The following is a 16,631-nucleotide window of genomic DNA, read 5'->3' as shown; positions in this document are numbered from 1 at the left end:
CTTGTAAAGAGGAGCACCTGGGTTTGATTCCCAGAACCCAGAAAAATGGGGGTGTGATGGCACATTCATGTAAACCTGGTGCTGTCGAGATGGAGACATAAGGATCTCTGAGGCTTGATGGCGAGCCACTCTTAACTGACTGGTGTGCTCCCATCTATGAGAGACTCTGTGACAAAGGAGGTGGACGGTATTTCTGAAGTCCGCTGGCCTTAACACACATGCACACTCACAGACATGTAGACTCACACAAACATACACACATACTTTTTTTAATATCATAGCAGAGCAATGTTAGCTGACACATTCTTGAATAAAAACCTAGAAAGCATATGTCAGTAAAACACATAAACCATCAAAGCATATGTATTAAAAAGAATGTGACCCCTTCCAGGCAGAGAGACCTGGAGACAAAGTTTTTACAAAGTAATTTGAGAAGTAACATCTTTACAGGACATATTCTTCCTTTTTAAGAAGTTGACATATTTCTCTATTATTTAAATCTTTTCTGTTCCTAGATGATTATTTTTAAAGACTTATTTATGTTAGATATATGAGGGTTTTTTTTTTCCTGAATATATGTGCACGCCTGGTGCCTGTGGAGGCCAGGAGAGGTCATAGGTCCTCTGGAACTGGAGCTACAGGTAGTTGTGAGTCACAGTGTGGTGCTGGAAGCAAACCTAGGTCTTCTTCAAGAACAACAAGTGATCCAGCCCCATCTACTATTTATACAACACTATAAGCTCTATCTAGTTCTTGTTAGATTTGTTCAATATTTTGTGCTTGGGGCTATTGTCTCTTTCAAGATAACAGGGTTCCCCATGGCTCTGTCTTCTTTCATTACACAAGATCCTTTAAAAAGAAAAAAATAAATAAAAATCTCAACCCCCCCCCCCGCCCCAACTCCAATTTCAAACTGCCCCTTCTTCACCCTGGGCAAATAGCAAGCACACTTAACCTCATGGGTTCCTGGGCCTTTGCTTGGACTGGATTTTTGGAGGTCATCCAACCTTAATGAACAAGAAAAGGTAACATTTGGAATCTAGTGAGCTTGAGGTTAAAACATGTCATGTCAGCAATCGCTAGACAACAGTACCTCAGATTAGGTCAGGAATTTGTAAAATGTTTGTGCCAAGTGAAATGTCAAAGCACAAAGTGTGTGAAAGGGGGGAAAAAAGCCTCTGTGTCAGTCAAAATGTCATTCTGTCCTGCAGCGAGTAATTTATTCCATTCTGTCTTTATCGCTCTTCTTGTTTCACATGTACTAATGTTGCCTCTAAATAATTGAAATTAATAGTGGCATTATCGGTGGCTTAGGGTAAAAAACTAAAGAGCTAATTTAAAATCACTCAGTCAATTTGAATTCATTTTGAAAATGGAAATTGTTAACCCAGCCTTAAAAATAAGCCATTACCTGATTGTCCAAAGCATTTCTAGCACGGCAATTATTTGTTCTGTTAAATTTTTGTAATGTGCATAGAGAAGGCACAGCAAAAGGTAGAGGACAATGGGTACATTTTTCAAGTGCTATGCCCAAGAACACTAGAAACCTGAAGGGAAGGTTAAACAAAGCCTGGATGGAACCAGGTAGCCCCCAAAAATGGCATTCCAAGGGCTTGTTGAGTTAAGTATGAAGCAAAACTCTATAATGTCCATCCCCATTTCCTCACTGGTTTTAATTTCTATACTGGCAGAGCTCTCCAGAACATGGCTCCTCTCCACGACATTTGCTTTCTCTGAAAGCAGTTTTTTGTTGCATAGGCATGCCCAAAAGTGAGGAACAGGTCATGTGCTTGACACTACAACTAACTGGTTAATAAACTAAAAGGTTTCTTTGTAGACATCAGGGCAAGGGCCAGGATGAGGCTAGCTGGATCCCAGAGCACAACATTTAAGGAAGTACTTTTTCTTGGGGCTGTCCCAGCAGATGAATAGATCCTAAAGATTGGTGCTTCCTTAAATGTTACATACCCAACATCTCACTAGTTCCATCCTGTTCCTGGCCAGTCATTACCGATACCATTAGAATTGGAAAGAGAGACTTGGAAATTAAGAACACCTCCAGTAAGGGTGGGGGAAGTGGGGGTGGGGAGGAAGGATTGGGGGGTGATGTGAAGAAGGGGCCAGCCTTCAAGTGACAGCAATGCAATATGGCAGCCACCATAGGCTGGGGGGGGGGGGGGGGGGAAAGTTCCTCGATATTTCCGACTGTTGGAAGAATTGGAAGAAAGCCAGAAAGGAGTAGGTGACGGCACAGTTAGCTGGGGTCTGGAGGATGACGTAGAGGACATGACACTTACAAGATGGACAGGCATGGTAATTGGGCCTCCACAAACAATATATGAAAACTGAATATACAACCTATAGAAAGTGGGCTAAGTGCTCAGAAGCGCCCCCATCTGTAAGATTTGTAACAAGAGTCAATATGAGGGGGGTGAGTAGTTCGAATGGAGAGATGGATCCAAGAGCCACGGCAATGCTGGCAAAATGGCAGAATTCCTACAGCATCAAAGTCATCCTGAAGGAACTGCGGCGCCTGATGACATCAAAGAAAACATGAAGCTGCCACCGCCGCCAGGACAGTGTTACAGCAATTAGTCACCAAGGACCTGGCTTCCCCTCTCCATCCAACCCCTCTCCATTTTCCACAGTAGTGAATTTTCTAGATACATCTGTAGAGCTCAGAGTACTGGAGAGGAAGCCCCACTCAGACTTCATCCTGAAGCACTGTTCTGATACTAACTTCTTGTCCATTCCAAGTACCTCAGTTATGCTGTGTAACATCATCTGTCCAGTGTAACTGATGCCTGCCTGCTTGAACTTCTGGGATCAAGAAGGTGTTGAAATCGGTTTCCTGTGGGAGCAGTGGGCACAGCTAACGAAACTGTGAACAGACACGTCACACAATCTCCTGCTGCTGGCACTTGGCCTGGGTCTGCCTTTACTTGCCCCGCCGTCTGCCACAGCTGTGTGGTGGCCCTTAGAATAGATGCGAAGGCTCCGGGTAGCAGCTGTGGGACTGACCACTGCTGGGCTTGGGGCGCTTTGGCTGTACCCCTGCTTTCTTAAGTCTTAAGTGATGCCCCATCCAAGCCATGGTCCCCACTCCTCCACTCCCAAACACACTTGGCCGAAGCTTAGATTGTAACCCACTCTTCCTCTGAAGTTGACTGCGGGTGAGGAATTCAGGGCCTCCCGTCTCCCCACCTTTATCAAGGGGTGCTGCTTTCCCCTCCTCAACTCCCTTGTAGCCCATCACTATCCAACACTTGCTGTGGCCAGAAGCCATCAGATGAGGTCGGAAGAGCCTGGCCTACCTCACTTAGCTCCGGACCACACTCACCTGCCACCAGCCTGGGAAGGGAGCACTGGGTCCTCAGCCCTGCTGCCACCATCAGCCTTTGAGCTTTGACCTCACATCTAGAGGTAACCAGAGCAGTCATAGGGCGACTCAGACCGGCCAGCGCTCAGGGTCCTTGGTGGAAAGATGCCTAGAGAAAGACCATGCAGAAAGTCCTCAGTGCACACGGTTCTGAGTTGGTTCCTTTTCCCATAATTGCTTTGCTTTTACTCATTGAAGATTAAAAGTCCCTAAACAGGGCTCTCGAGTCACCCTGGCCACCCATCGGGTCTGACGCGGAGCCTGACAGCTGGAACACCTGGTCCTGACCCTGCAGACTTAGGTTTCAGTGTTGCTCTTCAGACCCTCTGCAGGGACCGGGAGGAGCTCTGTGTCGCCACATTTGCAGATCATTTATTTGTTGATCAGTGGGCCTGGCCTCCTGGCTCATTGCCATGCTCCCCACACTGTTCAGGACCACTAAATGTTAAAATGTGAATGCATACCGAAATAAAGGCAATTCGTTGTGTTGAAAAAAAAAAAAAAAAAAACACTGCTAGGAATTTGCCCCTAAATTGGGTTCCTAGCCAATTATACTGATACCAATATTAAAACTTTTTTTTTTTGGTATTTCGAGACAGGGGTATAGCCCTGGCTGTCCTGGAACTCACTTTGTAGACCAGGCTGGCCTCGAACTCAGAAATCCACCTGCCACTGCCTCCTGAGTGCTGGGATTAAAGGCGTGCACCACCACGCCCAGCATATTAGAACTTTTATAATAAAAATATCTCTCCTTTGCTAATATAAAGAACCTTCTCACTCTTTTAGGTTCAAAATGGGGCTGACAATGTGAAAGAACCACGTGGAGCTGCTCTGTTCTGGTTTGGCTTTTCATTTGAAGCCTCACTTCATCAATAGAAAGACATTCGCACTGAGGAAAATTGAACAAGAGAATCACAAATAATACAGAACCCATACTTACTAAAAAATAAAAAACTATACCTTCTAGTAGTGATCAGTCTTAAGAATCCTTCTCACAGTCAGAGTACATAGGACAGAGTGTGAACCGGAACATTCCTCTCTGTGTGTCCATTACTCGGCAAATATAAACTGTGTACCTACTTTCTCACACCTAGAGAAATGGAATTTGTCTCTGTTTCTGCTCTTGACTCCCCAAAGCAGGTTCTTCAGCCAGCAATCCAACTGACTCTTCCAAAATGTAAAGTCAGAACGTGATGGGCCTCTGCTCAAAACCTACTCCTGATTTCCCATGTCAGGGGAAACAATCTCAAGTCCATCTTTCTGAGCGTTAAGGCTATATCACCACACCCACACCTAATTTACAATATTTCTCCCTTCTCTTTCCTCCCTACAAACCCTCCCATATACCCCTCCCCACTCTCCTCCAAATTCATGACCTCTTTTTTCACTAATTGTTATTGCATGCATTACACATAATAGTATGTGCTATTCATATGATGCTACCTACATTTTCAGGCTTGAACATTTTGCACTGGATAAACAATTGGTGTGTTCTTCCTTGGGAAAGGCTGCCTGTCCCATTCCCTGTCCCATTCCCAGCCTTCTTCAGTTACCTGTAGTTCTCGGTGTAGGGCTGAGATCTCATGAGCTTCTCTTTGTCCGGTTTGACGTGTTCTTTGATGTCATCCTTGTTCAGCTCAGGTGTGGCCAATGATGCTGGCGAGACTTTACGAGTATAGTTTCTGACATTACTAGGAGACACAATCTCATAGCAAACTCCCTGATCCCCTGGCTCTTACAACCTCTCTGCCTCCTCTTTTGGAAGCATGCCCTGAACCTCACGAGGTTGGGGTGGGGGACTTTGTAGCTATATCCATTGGGACTGGGCTCCACAACTCTGCCTTTTAATTGGTTGTGGTTTTCTGTAATTGTCTCCATTCGTGGCAAAGAGAAGCCCCACTGAGGACAGGTGAAGACTAAGCTGGTCTGTGGGTATAAGGGCAGACATTGACAGGTTGCTCATACAGATTGTACTAGTTTACCAAATTAGCGGTTGATGACTCGCCTTCACTAGCACTGAGTAGTCAGGTAGGTTTCCAGTATCAAGCATGGCCTCCTGCCTGTTGAGCGGGTCCTAAGTCCCATTAAAACTTTCTTGGCCACTGCCCCGTTACTCGTGCCGTGACTGCGTCCTAACCATAGGCTTCTCACATCAAGCTGGTTATTAATGGCTCCCAGGCATCGTGGCTATAAGCCACCTCCCTTCTTTGGAGGCTTGCGTAGTGTCTTCTGATACCACGAAAACTAGTTCTCATGCAGAGTTCGTTCAGGTCAGTTCCTTCTCGGGGATCTCTGGGCCATTTCTGAAGATCGTGGAGTCTTGGGTGTTTCTCTTAAACCATCTGAAAATTTTCCCATTTTTCCCTAGTAGAATTGAGGCTCAATGAAGTTTTTACCTTGTTTTACTTATTACTATTATCCAGTACCTACAACATTGCCTAGAGTGCTCATATGTATTGAGTTAGGTGGCAGACCACGCCGGTCATGTATTAACCCTTGTCACTATGGGAGACCTAGTTTTTGATGTTGTGAGATTTCCCTTTACCTGGACAAGAGTATTTCAGGACTCTTGCTCTCCCTTTGCCTTCTGATTGATCAGATGGCATAGGTAAGGGAAATGGAGAGCTCCAGGTGAAAACAAGGCTTTTAAATGGTTTCATTGTCACTATTTTTAATGATATGCACATAGGGAGTGTATGCTCGTGAGTGCATGGGGCCACAGAATGCCCACGGGAAAATGTTAGATCTGGAATTGGAGTTGCAGGGAGTTTGAGCCTCCCAACACAGGTGCTGAGAACTGAGCTCAGATTCCCAGCAAAAGCATACCAGTTCTTAGTGGCTGAACCATCTCGCCAACCCCAGCAAGACTTTTTAACATGAGCAAATGAAAGACTGGAATTGTGTCTGTTGAGCGTGTGTGATGCAGCTATTTCCTCCAGGATGAGCGTGACTTGTGTGGTCTTGAATCAGAGCATTTATGATCATCCACAGACTGTCAGGCCTATTTACCTTCTCTCCAGGAGAGGGCAGGTTGATGAGGCTAGTGGGGCTCATGAGCATCCAGGAGATGCTCACAAGGCCTTCTCCTGCTCACAGTTACTTAAGAAGTAAACAATTTACTAGTGTAAGACACTTCAATAATATGGCTGCTCATAAGTTACATAGCTTTCATATGTCTTATGTACCAAGGCAAGACTCTTTATAACTATCTGTAGGTTTCATTCAGGACCTTCCGATAGTGTACCTTCCTTTCTGTCACCTATCTCCCTGAAAGTAATCCTAATAAACTCATTGGTTTATCAAGGGGACTTGGATGAAATACTTTCTCTGACCTGTCAGTGCCCTCTACCTGAAGTGAATAGGCATTTTTGTATCTTGTCAGGAAATTGTCTCGAGATGGGGCCATGTATAAATATGGGAGGGGTAGACTTGAGGTAACTGAAATTAGCAGCCTATTTAGGGGATAAAAGTTTAATGTCTGGCATGTATCTAGGTTAAGATATCCAGGAGGCCGTTGTATGTGTGTACCTATAGTTCAGAGAAAAGTTCCAGGCAGGACATATAAATTTGTCAGTGTACAGAAGGAACTTAAAGTCATGGTCCCCTGGAGATAAGCGTAGGCAAAGTCCTGAGCCCTAAGCAGACCAGCATTTAGAATTCATGGAGGTGAGAAAACACCAGTGATACAACGGAGAGGTGTGAAAAAAAAAAAATAGGAGGCTGGAAGGATATCATAAATGTGAGAAATATTACAGTGCATCTGATGAAATGGAGACAACCCACTGAGAGACGGGAAGTATCGGTGCAGAAAAGAGCCAGCTAAGAGCAGAGCACTAGAGCAGATGGAAGGGCTGGGAGCAGAGCAGAGGCTGACGCTGAGCTTAGCCAGCTTAGCCGTAAGCACAGACCATCCCCCACCCCTGCAGTGTGCACACCAGTGCAGGAAGGCAGATGACTAGGGGAGTAGAGATTTTAGGGAATTCTCTTCCGGTTGCTTCATTTTCTTCAGCAACATACTGAACCAAAAAGCCTTAGAGGGAATCCTGTGGAATCAGATGTTCTGGTGATGACCTGGGGTAAAGGCAAGAAGGTGAGATGCTTGCCAGATGATACAGGGTGTTGAGGAGGAGGGGGTGCCGTGAGCTCTTATTGAAATGACTGGGCGGGAGGCTCAACTATAGGAATAAGTGGGCTAGGAATGAAGATGAAATTACTCAAATGGCTAGAAAGAGTCCCGATTAGATGGCCTTTTCTGATGTCATGTAATTGTGATTAACAGCTTTAATTAATGTTCACTGAGTGCCCCCTGGTTATCACAAACCCTGTATAATAACCTCAAGAATTGAGCTAGAGAGATGGCTCAGCAGTTAAGAGCACTCGCTGCTGTTCCAGAGGACCTGAGTGTGTTTCCAAGAACCTACTTCAGGTAGCTCACAACCACCTATAACTCCAGCTCCAGGAAGGTACAATGCTTCTAGCCTCCAAAAGTACCTGCCCCCTCCTCCTTCTCTTCCTCCTTCTCTCCCTCCCCTTTTCTCCCACCCACCCCCAGTCATAATTAAAAATAAAAATACAGCTTTTTAAAAAAAGAAAAAAAAAACTCAGCAATTGGAGATTGTCTTATTTCATCTCCATCACATATAACAAAGGATGGGTCCCCAAGCCGAGGTTTGAGTGACAGCCATGGATGCAGGATTCAAACTCGAGTCTTTTGATCCCAAATCCAGGCTCTTTCCCTGGGCCTACTCCATTCTTTTCAGCTGAATCACCTGCAAGTTTTCACCCATAGCTTCCAGACACTGTCTGGTTCATCCAGGAAGTCTTAAGTTTCAACTTGCATTGTTTGAGCCTGAGACAAAAGCCTCATTCTGTAGCCAGAGGTTACAGTTTCCTGGGGGACTCAGCTGCTTCTTCCCTTTGCAAGCATAAAAACCATCTTAATGTGGCCAGTCCAACAGCCTTTGTCTGTTGGGTTTGTTTGCCTGGGGGATGATAACCTTACTGGCCTGCCCCAGCAGCTAACTATGCCTTGCTGTAAGCAGACTTCCTTGGGACATCCTATAGCCCAGAACAGAGGACTTCCTGGCCATTCATCTTGTAACTCTTTTTCTGTTTAGAAAAAAAAAAAAAAAACAAGACCTAATTAATACCCTGTCACTGTTTTGCCAAGAATGCTCTACTCTTAAGACTAGAGCTTAGTCTCTCCAAGAGATAGTTTATATAAGTAACACGAGAAGAAAAGAGAGACATCAGCCTTTCCACAGAACTAGTGAGACGGCTCAGCAGGTATAACTGCTGGCCACCAAGGCTGACAATCTAAGTTCAATCTTTAGGGGTCACAGAGTAGAATTGGAGATTTGTATGGTCTTCTGGCCTTTATATTTATGTTGCAACTCATGCACACATAAATATATATATATATATATATATATATATATATATATATATATATTTAATTTCTTCCACCAAAAGCCATGCATTTCTCTCTAGAGCTGGAAGAATTTTCGTGCTTTCTGCTCTGTAGTGACTCTACTAGAGAGGAAAGGACTCAGAAAATTTTCCAAATGTATTTACTTTCATTTTTTAAAGCCATAGTGGCTACTGGCTGCCACATTAGACTACGACGATCCAGATTATAAAATAGGAGCCTGTATCACTTATCTCTTTGACTAGAGTTACCAAATATGTCCACAAAACATTATCATAAAGACCCTTGCCTGGTCAGCTCCGTGTGTGTGTGTGTGTGTGTGTGTGTGTGTGTGTGTGTGTGTGTGTAGACCAGAGACTGTCATTGAGTATCTTCCTCAGTTACTTCTCCACATATTTATTTGAGACAGGTCTCGCCCTGAATCTGGAACTCACCAATTCAGCTAGAATTTCTGACAAGCTGGTATGTTAGGAAGACCCAGGAATTCTTCTGTCTCCACCGGCCCCTGTGCTGGGATCACAAGCACTCACAATACACCACATGGATGGAGTTTAGAAACCATGTCCCTGTGATTGCACAGTAGGCACTTTACTAAGCCATCTCCCTAGCCCTGTTAGACCCTCTTTAAAAGGAAGAGAAGTAATTACTGAAGGGTTAGAATGTAGCCCTGATGGTAGAATGCTTGCCTGGTGTGCAGGAAGTCCTTGGTTTGATCTTCAGAATCACAGTAAAAAAGCCCAAACCTGGAGGCATAATCCCCAGCACTTGACAGGTGAAGGCCGAAGGATCAGGGGTTCAAGGTCAACCTTGGCTATGTAGCTAGTTCAAGCCAACCTGGATTACATGAAACCCTGTCCCAAAAGAGAAAAAGGGGATCTCCACTGTCTTCAACAGAACATCTGTAGAGTTAGGTCCTAAAACTGCAGCACACCCTCACTAACTACGAGGATGAGACCAACACATACTTACTGTCTTTACAGTTTCTGTAAGTCAGAAGTCTAAAGGCAGTGTCACTCACCTGAGTTCTCTCCTTATAGTCTCACAAGGGCTGCACTGTGTTTTCTGGAGACTCTGAGATATAATTCGATTCCTAGTTTGTTGAGATTGCTGGCAGAACTCAGTTCCTTGCTACCATAGCCCCTCTGATCTGGGCACACAGCCCTTGGCCTCAGATCTCAGAATAATGCGTGCACTCTCCTCATGCTCTGATGGCCTCCTTAGCTAGGAACACTCTCTGCTTTAAGGGCTCAAGTAATGATATTGGACCCACTCAGAGAATCCATTTTAAGGTCAATTGATTAGTAACCTTAATTACATTTGCAAAGTCTCTTTTGCCTATTAGCATAATATATAATTACAGGAATGACACAGGAGTTTAAGTCATGAGCCAAAATTCTGCCTTTTATAACCCACAGTCAAGAAGGAATAAGGATATAACCAATAATTTCTATGCCTTGACAGGAAAGAAGTAACTTTCTTTTAGAACTCTATCTTCCATTTTCCAGACTCCCGAGTCATCTGTCTGACCTCAATGCTACAAGAAACGGGTCTCTATAAGGATGTCTCGGTTTCAGGCTGCTCTCCTCGGAGAGCCTTGGTCTTCACAGGAGAACCGAGCAGCAAATCTGGCGCCATTTCATTTTAGTTAGATATTAAGTCCCGATAAGGGTGACCCAGCCTGGAGGCTAATAACTAATGAACAATCCACGTGTGCAAACTCAGCTACAGCTAGCAAATTCCAAGAGGAAAATGAAGTGGATGGAAAAATACTTCCTTCTAATGAGGTGAAAAGAAAAAAGTCTGAAACAAAGAGCTGCCTGTGTCTGCTGCAGTTCTCCTACGAGAAAGGAGGACGATTAACTTTGAGCCCTGAGTTCCAAGAAAGAGCAAAGGGAGGATCCATTGTTACCTGGAAGACAGTACATGGAGCTGATGCGCTTTCCAAGAATAAGCAAATGGGTGGTCTTGGGGACGTGTCAGGAGAGGAGATAGCTCACAGGATCGTGATGTTGAGAATCCTGTAAAAACCAACCAGTGGGTATGGAAAATCACCTCTCCGCTCTGGACTGCTCTCAGCTGCCTGCTTGGTTTACCTCTTCTCTACATCGTATCAGAAACTTCTTAACATGTATCTGCAGGACAGGCCCCTTTGCATACCTTAGGAGCCAGCTGTCTTTTGAGAGAGGCATGAAAATAGAGAGGGAAGAAAAACCTTCTCCTCTGCTCACTTTGTGGGGGGGGGGGAACTATCTTGTTTAAGGAAACTAACTTTGAAAGCTAAGTAAGGGAAGAGATTAAGTTCTGAAGCAAAGAAGTAGCTAAACTTGGCTTTGAAAAAACAATGGGAGTGTCTAGAGAAATGGCCCAATGGTTAAGAGAATTTGTTGCCCTTTCAGAGGGCCCCACTACAGTTTCCAGCATCCATATCAGACAGATCACAACCACCTATACCTCCAATTCCAGGTTGTCCAACATCCTCCCTGGCTTCTGGGAGCACCTGCGTACATGGAGAGACACACACAGATATACATAAGTTAAAATAAAATTTTAAAGAAACAAGAAAGGAAAATGGTCAGGTTGGTGCTTGGATGGAATTCCCAGTACCTAGGAGATACAGGCAGGAAAACAGAGGGAAAATGGTCAGGTTGGTGCTTGGATGGAATTCCCAGTACCTAGGAGACACAGACAGGAAAACAGAGGTCAGGGCCATCCCCCACTACACAGCAAATTCAAAGATAGTCTGAGCTAGCAAATCCACGCCTTAAAAAAAAAAAGGGAACATCAGCAGTCAATGATCTGCAATATGCTACTAATTACTATGAATAGCAATGTAGCAATTTAGGAAGAGACCAAGTTCGATGATTGGGTCCACAGGGGACTGAAGAAAACTCATGAAAAGTTGGAAGTTAGAGCAGGAGTAACCAGGAAGACTGTACAGAAACCTGGGGAGAACGCCACATTTCCTCCAGGGTGGGGCTGTAGGCAACATTAACATTTACTACAAGGCCAGATAAGCCTAGCGGACTTCCAGTAGACAGACCACTTGCTGACTCAGCACTGCCATGGTCTCGCTGCTTTTCATAGCAAGATCTTTGTCACGGTGAATTCTACTTAATCTGTCCCAATTTTCAGAATGAGTTCGTAACTTTTCCCACTTTGGACCAGGTTCTAAGCTTCAGTGATGGGCCTGCTGCCCAGCACAGCTCTGGGTGAGGTGAGCTCATCTTGGCAAGCAGGTGTCAGGAAGGCCCACTACCATCGTAGTGAAGACTCTTAGAGAGGCCTTATCAACAGTCACAAGCCTTGTGGTTTGGATATTATGTACAGTACACCCCCCCCCCCAGTACTCCTGAGTTGAAATCCTCAGTTAGCAGATTCAATCATAGAGAGGTGGTTGGATCATGAGGGCTCTGGTCAAATCAATGGATTGATCCATTCATAGATTCACAAGTCAGTGATGTGGTCGATTGAATGAGAATGGCCTCTATAGGCTCATTTACTCAAATGTTGGGGCCCTGTTTGATGGAACTGTTTGGGAAGGATTAGGAGGTATGGTCTTGCTCTGAGAAGTGTGTAGCTTTGATGGACTTTGAGGTTTCAAAAACCCACACCATTCCCAGTTAGCCCTGTCTCTGCCTCCAACTCGTGGATCAGAATGATAAGGTTTTGCACCATACATACCTGCCAGCTGCCATGCTCCCCACCATGATGATCACAGACTCGAAGCCTCTGGAACCAATAAACACTTTCGTTCAAAAGTTACTTTGTTCATGGTGTTTCCTCACAGCAATGGAAAAGCAACTAAGATAGACAGCATCATTGAGAGGTTGTGTAAACTTTCAGAGGTGGGAAACTAACTGGAGTCAGTAAGTCACCATAGCATGTTAGAGTGGGCGTGTCTTATAACCCCCATCCCCACCCCCACCCCCACCCCTCTGTTTTCTGGTATCTTTCCTGGTCCAAAAGTTTTCTCACCACAAGGTCTCACCTCTCCGATCTTTTTTCTTTGCTATAGGCCCACAGCAATAGAGCAAGCTGACTATGGACTGAGTCTCGTAAAACCAATATAGATACAAATCTTGACATTTGAGGGCCACTGGAATGACTCAGCAAGTAACGCTGATTGTTGCCAGACATGACACTTGAGTTCAGTTCTTGGAACCTACCTGGTAGAAGCAAAGAACTGAGTCCCCCAAACCATCTTCTGGCCTTCACATACACAATACAAGTGCTCCATTAAGTCATTTCTGGGAGGGGGGTGGTAGTAGATTGCCATAGCAACTAGATACCTAACAAATCAAGTTCCTTTGGATAGGAGCTCATTGATCTCTTCGAATTCTGAGGAATCTCACTTGAGGTCCCATGCTTCTAGGATGACACACAGAATGAGAGTGTTCTCAAACATGAGGTAATTTGTGACTAATTTAGCAGGGCTTTTGCTTAAATGCAGTTCACAGAAGGCCTGAGGCACACGTGCCTCTCTCCTCTTTAACTCAGGGATAATGAGTCTAGCTTCCTGGCTGGCTCCTGGTAAAACACACTGAACAACCTCACAGCTACAACCCTGTGCAGAGGCCTCTTGCTGCTGACCAGATGGTAATGTGGACAGCACCTCACTTCAGACACTACCCAGCACCCTGTCCGTATGCCAGCAGCCCAGACTCTCTAACGTACTTAATATCTCTCTTTACCTATGACAGTCTTTGCCTCCCTGAATGCCGGGCCCTCTGGTAGCCTGCCTTTTTCACTTTGCAGCCCTCCACTCTCCCCTTGACACAGCCACACCCTCCTATTCCTATAGCCCTTCTGCTGGCCCTCTAATGCCTTCAACCATTTCTAAAGCCTTTCCTTTTATACCATGAAATTTCCCCATGGGTTCCTTTCTGCTCCACTGTAAGTTAAGCAGCACCTCAATAAAGAACACTGGTTTCCCTGCAGCCCCGGGAGAGGCTCCTCACGCCTCCTCAGGCACCTAGGGAATATCTAGGCATGTTTACACTCTGATTCTCATTTCCAATGTCCGAAGTCTTATTCTTCATCCATTATTATTCATTAAGGTTGTCTACTCTTATAGCTGCCATTTTGGCCAAGGCTTCCTTCCACCAGGCCCTGTCTGCCTCTATGTTAGTCATTCCTGTGGTTTCATCCTGAATGTGGTCATTCCTCAGAACCACGTCAACTCTGCCAACTTAAACTCTAAAAGTCTACCAAAATTATCTCTTTTAAGCAAGCAAAGTTATGCTTGGTGATGAAGTACTGGGATCCAGCTGCTTAAGAGGCTCAGACAGGAGGATCACAAATTCAAGATATACTGAGCTGAATAGTTAAGTTCAGGGCCAGCCTGAGTAACTTAATGAGACCTTCTCTGTTTTTAGAAAAAAAAAATCTTTTAATGTTGTTAAAGAGCTGGAAATGTTACTTAGTGTCAGAACCTGTGTCTAGAATACACAAGTTTACTCTCCACTAACAAAAAGAAAAGGAAGGAAAGAAATGGGGAGAGAGAGAAAAAGAGAGACTGAAGAGATAACTTAGCTGGTAAAGTGCTTGTCATGCAAGCGTGAGTAACTGAGCTTAATCCCAAGGCCTATGCAGCGTTTGGGTGTGGCAACAGCAGGGCAGCATGTATGAACAATCCCAGTGCCGGCAAGTGAAGACAAGAGGGTCGCTTGGCCTCACTCAGCCTAGCCAAATCAATGAGCCCTAGATCCCTACTCAACAAGAGAGAGCCTGTCTCAAGAGAAATGTCCACATACGAGCAGGCCAGTCTGATGGAAGCAATTTCTTAAGTGAGGTTTTCTTCTTCCTACAGAATGCCAGGTTGACAACTAATATTAGCCATCACACTATATTAATGCTTCGGCTATTTGTAGGAAGCTCTGGCCACAAGTACACTTAGGCTCTTGGGATGGCAGGCAGCTCTGTCTTCTTCTCTTTTTTTTCCTCTTCTTCCTCCTCTATCAACCACAGCTCTTCAAAGTTGAAGTCCAGAATCTTATTTTTAAAAACTCTTACTCATAATGGGATACACTCCTGCAATCCCAAGGCTCCTGGAGCTGAAGCAAGGGGATAATGAATTTGAGGCCAACCTGGACAACACTGTAACAGGCTGACTGGGCTATGTAGTATAGGCATACATTTTTTTTTTCTCATCTACTTTAATAAGGGTTCTTAAATGCTTTAACCTCCCCTCTAGCCCATCACCCACCAGAGGTAGTGGAAAAGAAAGGTTATTAGGACACAAGGGAAGTAGACCTGTTCAGAAATAGTTTTTCAGGGGTGAGTCCAATCTTTGCTGTCAAGATATCAGCAGTTTAGTCCAGTAGCAAACACTAAATATGAATCAGAAGTTTCTCTCTGGTGTCACCACAGGTAGAGCTCAGCGATGCAATGTAAGGTGAATCACCACATGTTATAGTTAGCGAAGAATAGTGCACGAAGTCAAGCAAAGCAAACCAAGGCTTGAGCTCCCACTCTCTGTGGGGTCATATTTATATTCCTTCATCGTGTGTCCTTTCACTTTATATAGCAAAACATTCTTTCACCTGTGTCTGCTCTAGCAAAACATCCTCTCTTCTGTGTTCCCCAGCAAAACAACATTTGACATAACTGACTTTCCAAAGAAACCAGAAGTTTCCACTTCAGGGTAGCAAAACTCCCCTTGCTCCCCTTCCCCAAAAAGCAAAAAGAAGACAACTGTCAGAAGTTTGCACCCAGCAAGAATTAAAGAAATGGTTGCTAGGAAACTGTAAAAAAGAAAAAAAAAAAAAAAAAGAGGAATAGCAACATAGGGTTAAAAATTCCAGAGAATACAGAAGAAATGGTGAGCCCAGAAGGGGATCAACATGAGAAGATGATGGATTTGAGCCAAATGCAGCATCTTCAACCCAGTTTGACATCAGATTTGAGGGCCACGGTTAGAGCCCACTCAAAGAAATGGGTAAGAAGAGTGAGGGAGTGGGAGGTGGAAGACATTCGCTAAGGTACAGCTGATAAAGGAGCTGAAGCCCAAACTCAGGAAACAAGGTTGGTGGCCTGTGGATGTGCAAAGCAGGCCCGGCTCACATAACTTTCCCCGCACCAGCCACCAGGCCATCTGGGATGCCTGAGAGCAATGCACCTGGCAGGAGAAGTCTTGAGAGGGCTTTGCCCACTCTGTGCTGGAGAGTGGCTATAGGGAACCTGGCACCTCCACTGATGGTCTAAGAACAGTGAGAAATTTATATCTAAATCCCACTCGTTGATAGGACTGAAACTCTGGATCTGCCGATGTTTCCTTGAAGTGGGTGTCACTCATAGGAGCAGCTTTGATGGTATGTTCTGGCTAAAGCTATGAGTACATTTCACTAACTGATCACTTAATGGAAACTCGATGTGTGCTAAGTTCAGGGTTAGGTACAGAAGAGTCGAAAATAAATATAAGCAAGGTTAAAAAAAATGTTAACACATATGCATGTATCTATAGCCTTTGTCAACACCCCTAGCCTTTGAAGGAGCTTTGCTGTGCTGGTTAAGACTGGAACCAGAGAGTGCAGAGCATACAAGTGACCGGAAAATGCAAGTAAATGACACTGGTGAAGAGATGGGAGCAGATGAGTGAATAACAGGACCTAACAGACACATTAGCTTAAGAGGCCAGAATAGGGCTAGAGAGATCCTCAGCGGGATCTGGCTGCTCTTTCAGAGGACCTGGGTTTGACTCCCAGCACCCACATGGTAGTGCACAACTGTCTGTAACTCCATTTCCAGGAGTATCTGGCCTCTGTGGGCACTAGGCACACATGTGGTACACAGACAACATGCACACAAACTACCCATACACTTAAA

At 44.8% G+C, this 16,631-nt stretch overlaps 1 long non-coding RNA gene and 1 pseudogene across 1 annotated transcript; one reads left to right on the top strand and one right to left on the bottom strand.

The window, feature by feature from the left end:
* The window catches only part of LOC110328427, a 3,086-nt pseudogene extending 491 nt beyond the window's left edge, over nucleotides 1–2,595 (top strand).
* A 215-nt stretch (nucleotides 2,596–2,810) lies between these two features.
* Nucleotides 2,811–10,001, bottom strand: LOC115064824. The gene is made up of 3 exons (XR_003844651.1): nucleotides 9,826–10,001; nucleotides 4,933–5,044; nucleotides 2,811–3,488 (listed from the first exon to the last, which is right to left on the bottom strand). It is a non-coding gene; the product is annotated as an uncharacterized LOC115064824 (long non-coding RNA).
* Between the last annotated feature and the right edge of the window lie 6,630 nt (nucleotides 10,002–16,631).

Source organism: Mus pahari, chromosome 10 (assembly GCF_900095145.1).
Source record: "Mus pahari chromosome 10, PAHARI_EIJ_v1.1, whole genome shotgun sequence".
Classification (NCBI taxonomy): Eukaryota; Metazoa; Chordata; class Mammalia; order Rodentia; family Muridae; genus Mus; species Mus pahari.
Note: the sequence above shows the minus strand (reverse complement) of the source record. Positions and strands in the feature narration are given on the sequence as shown.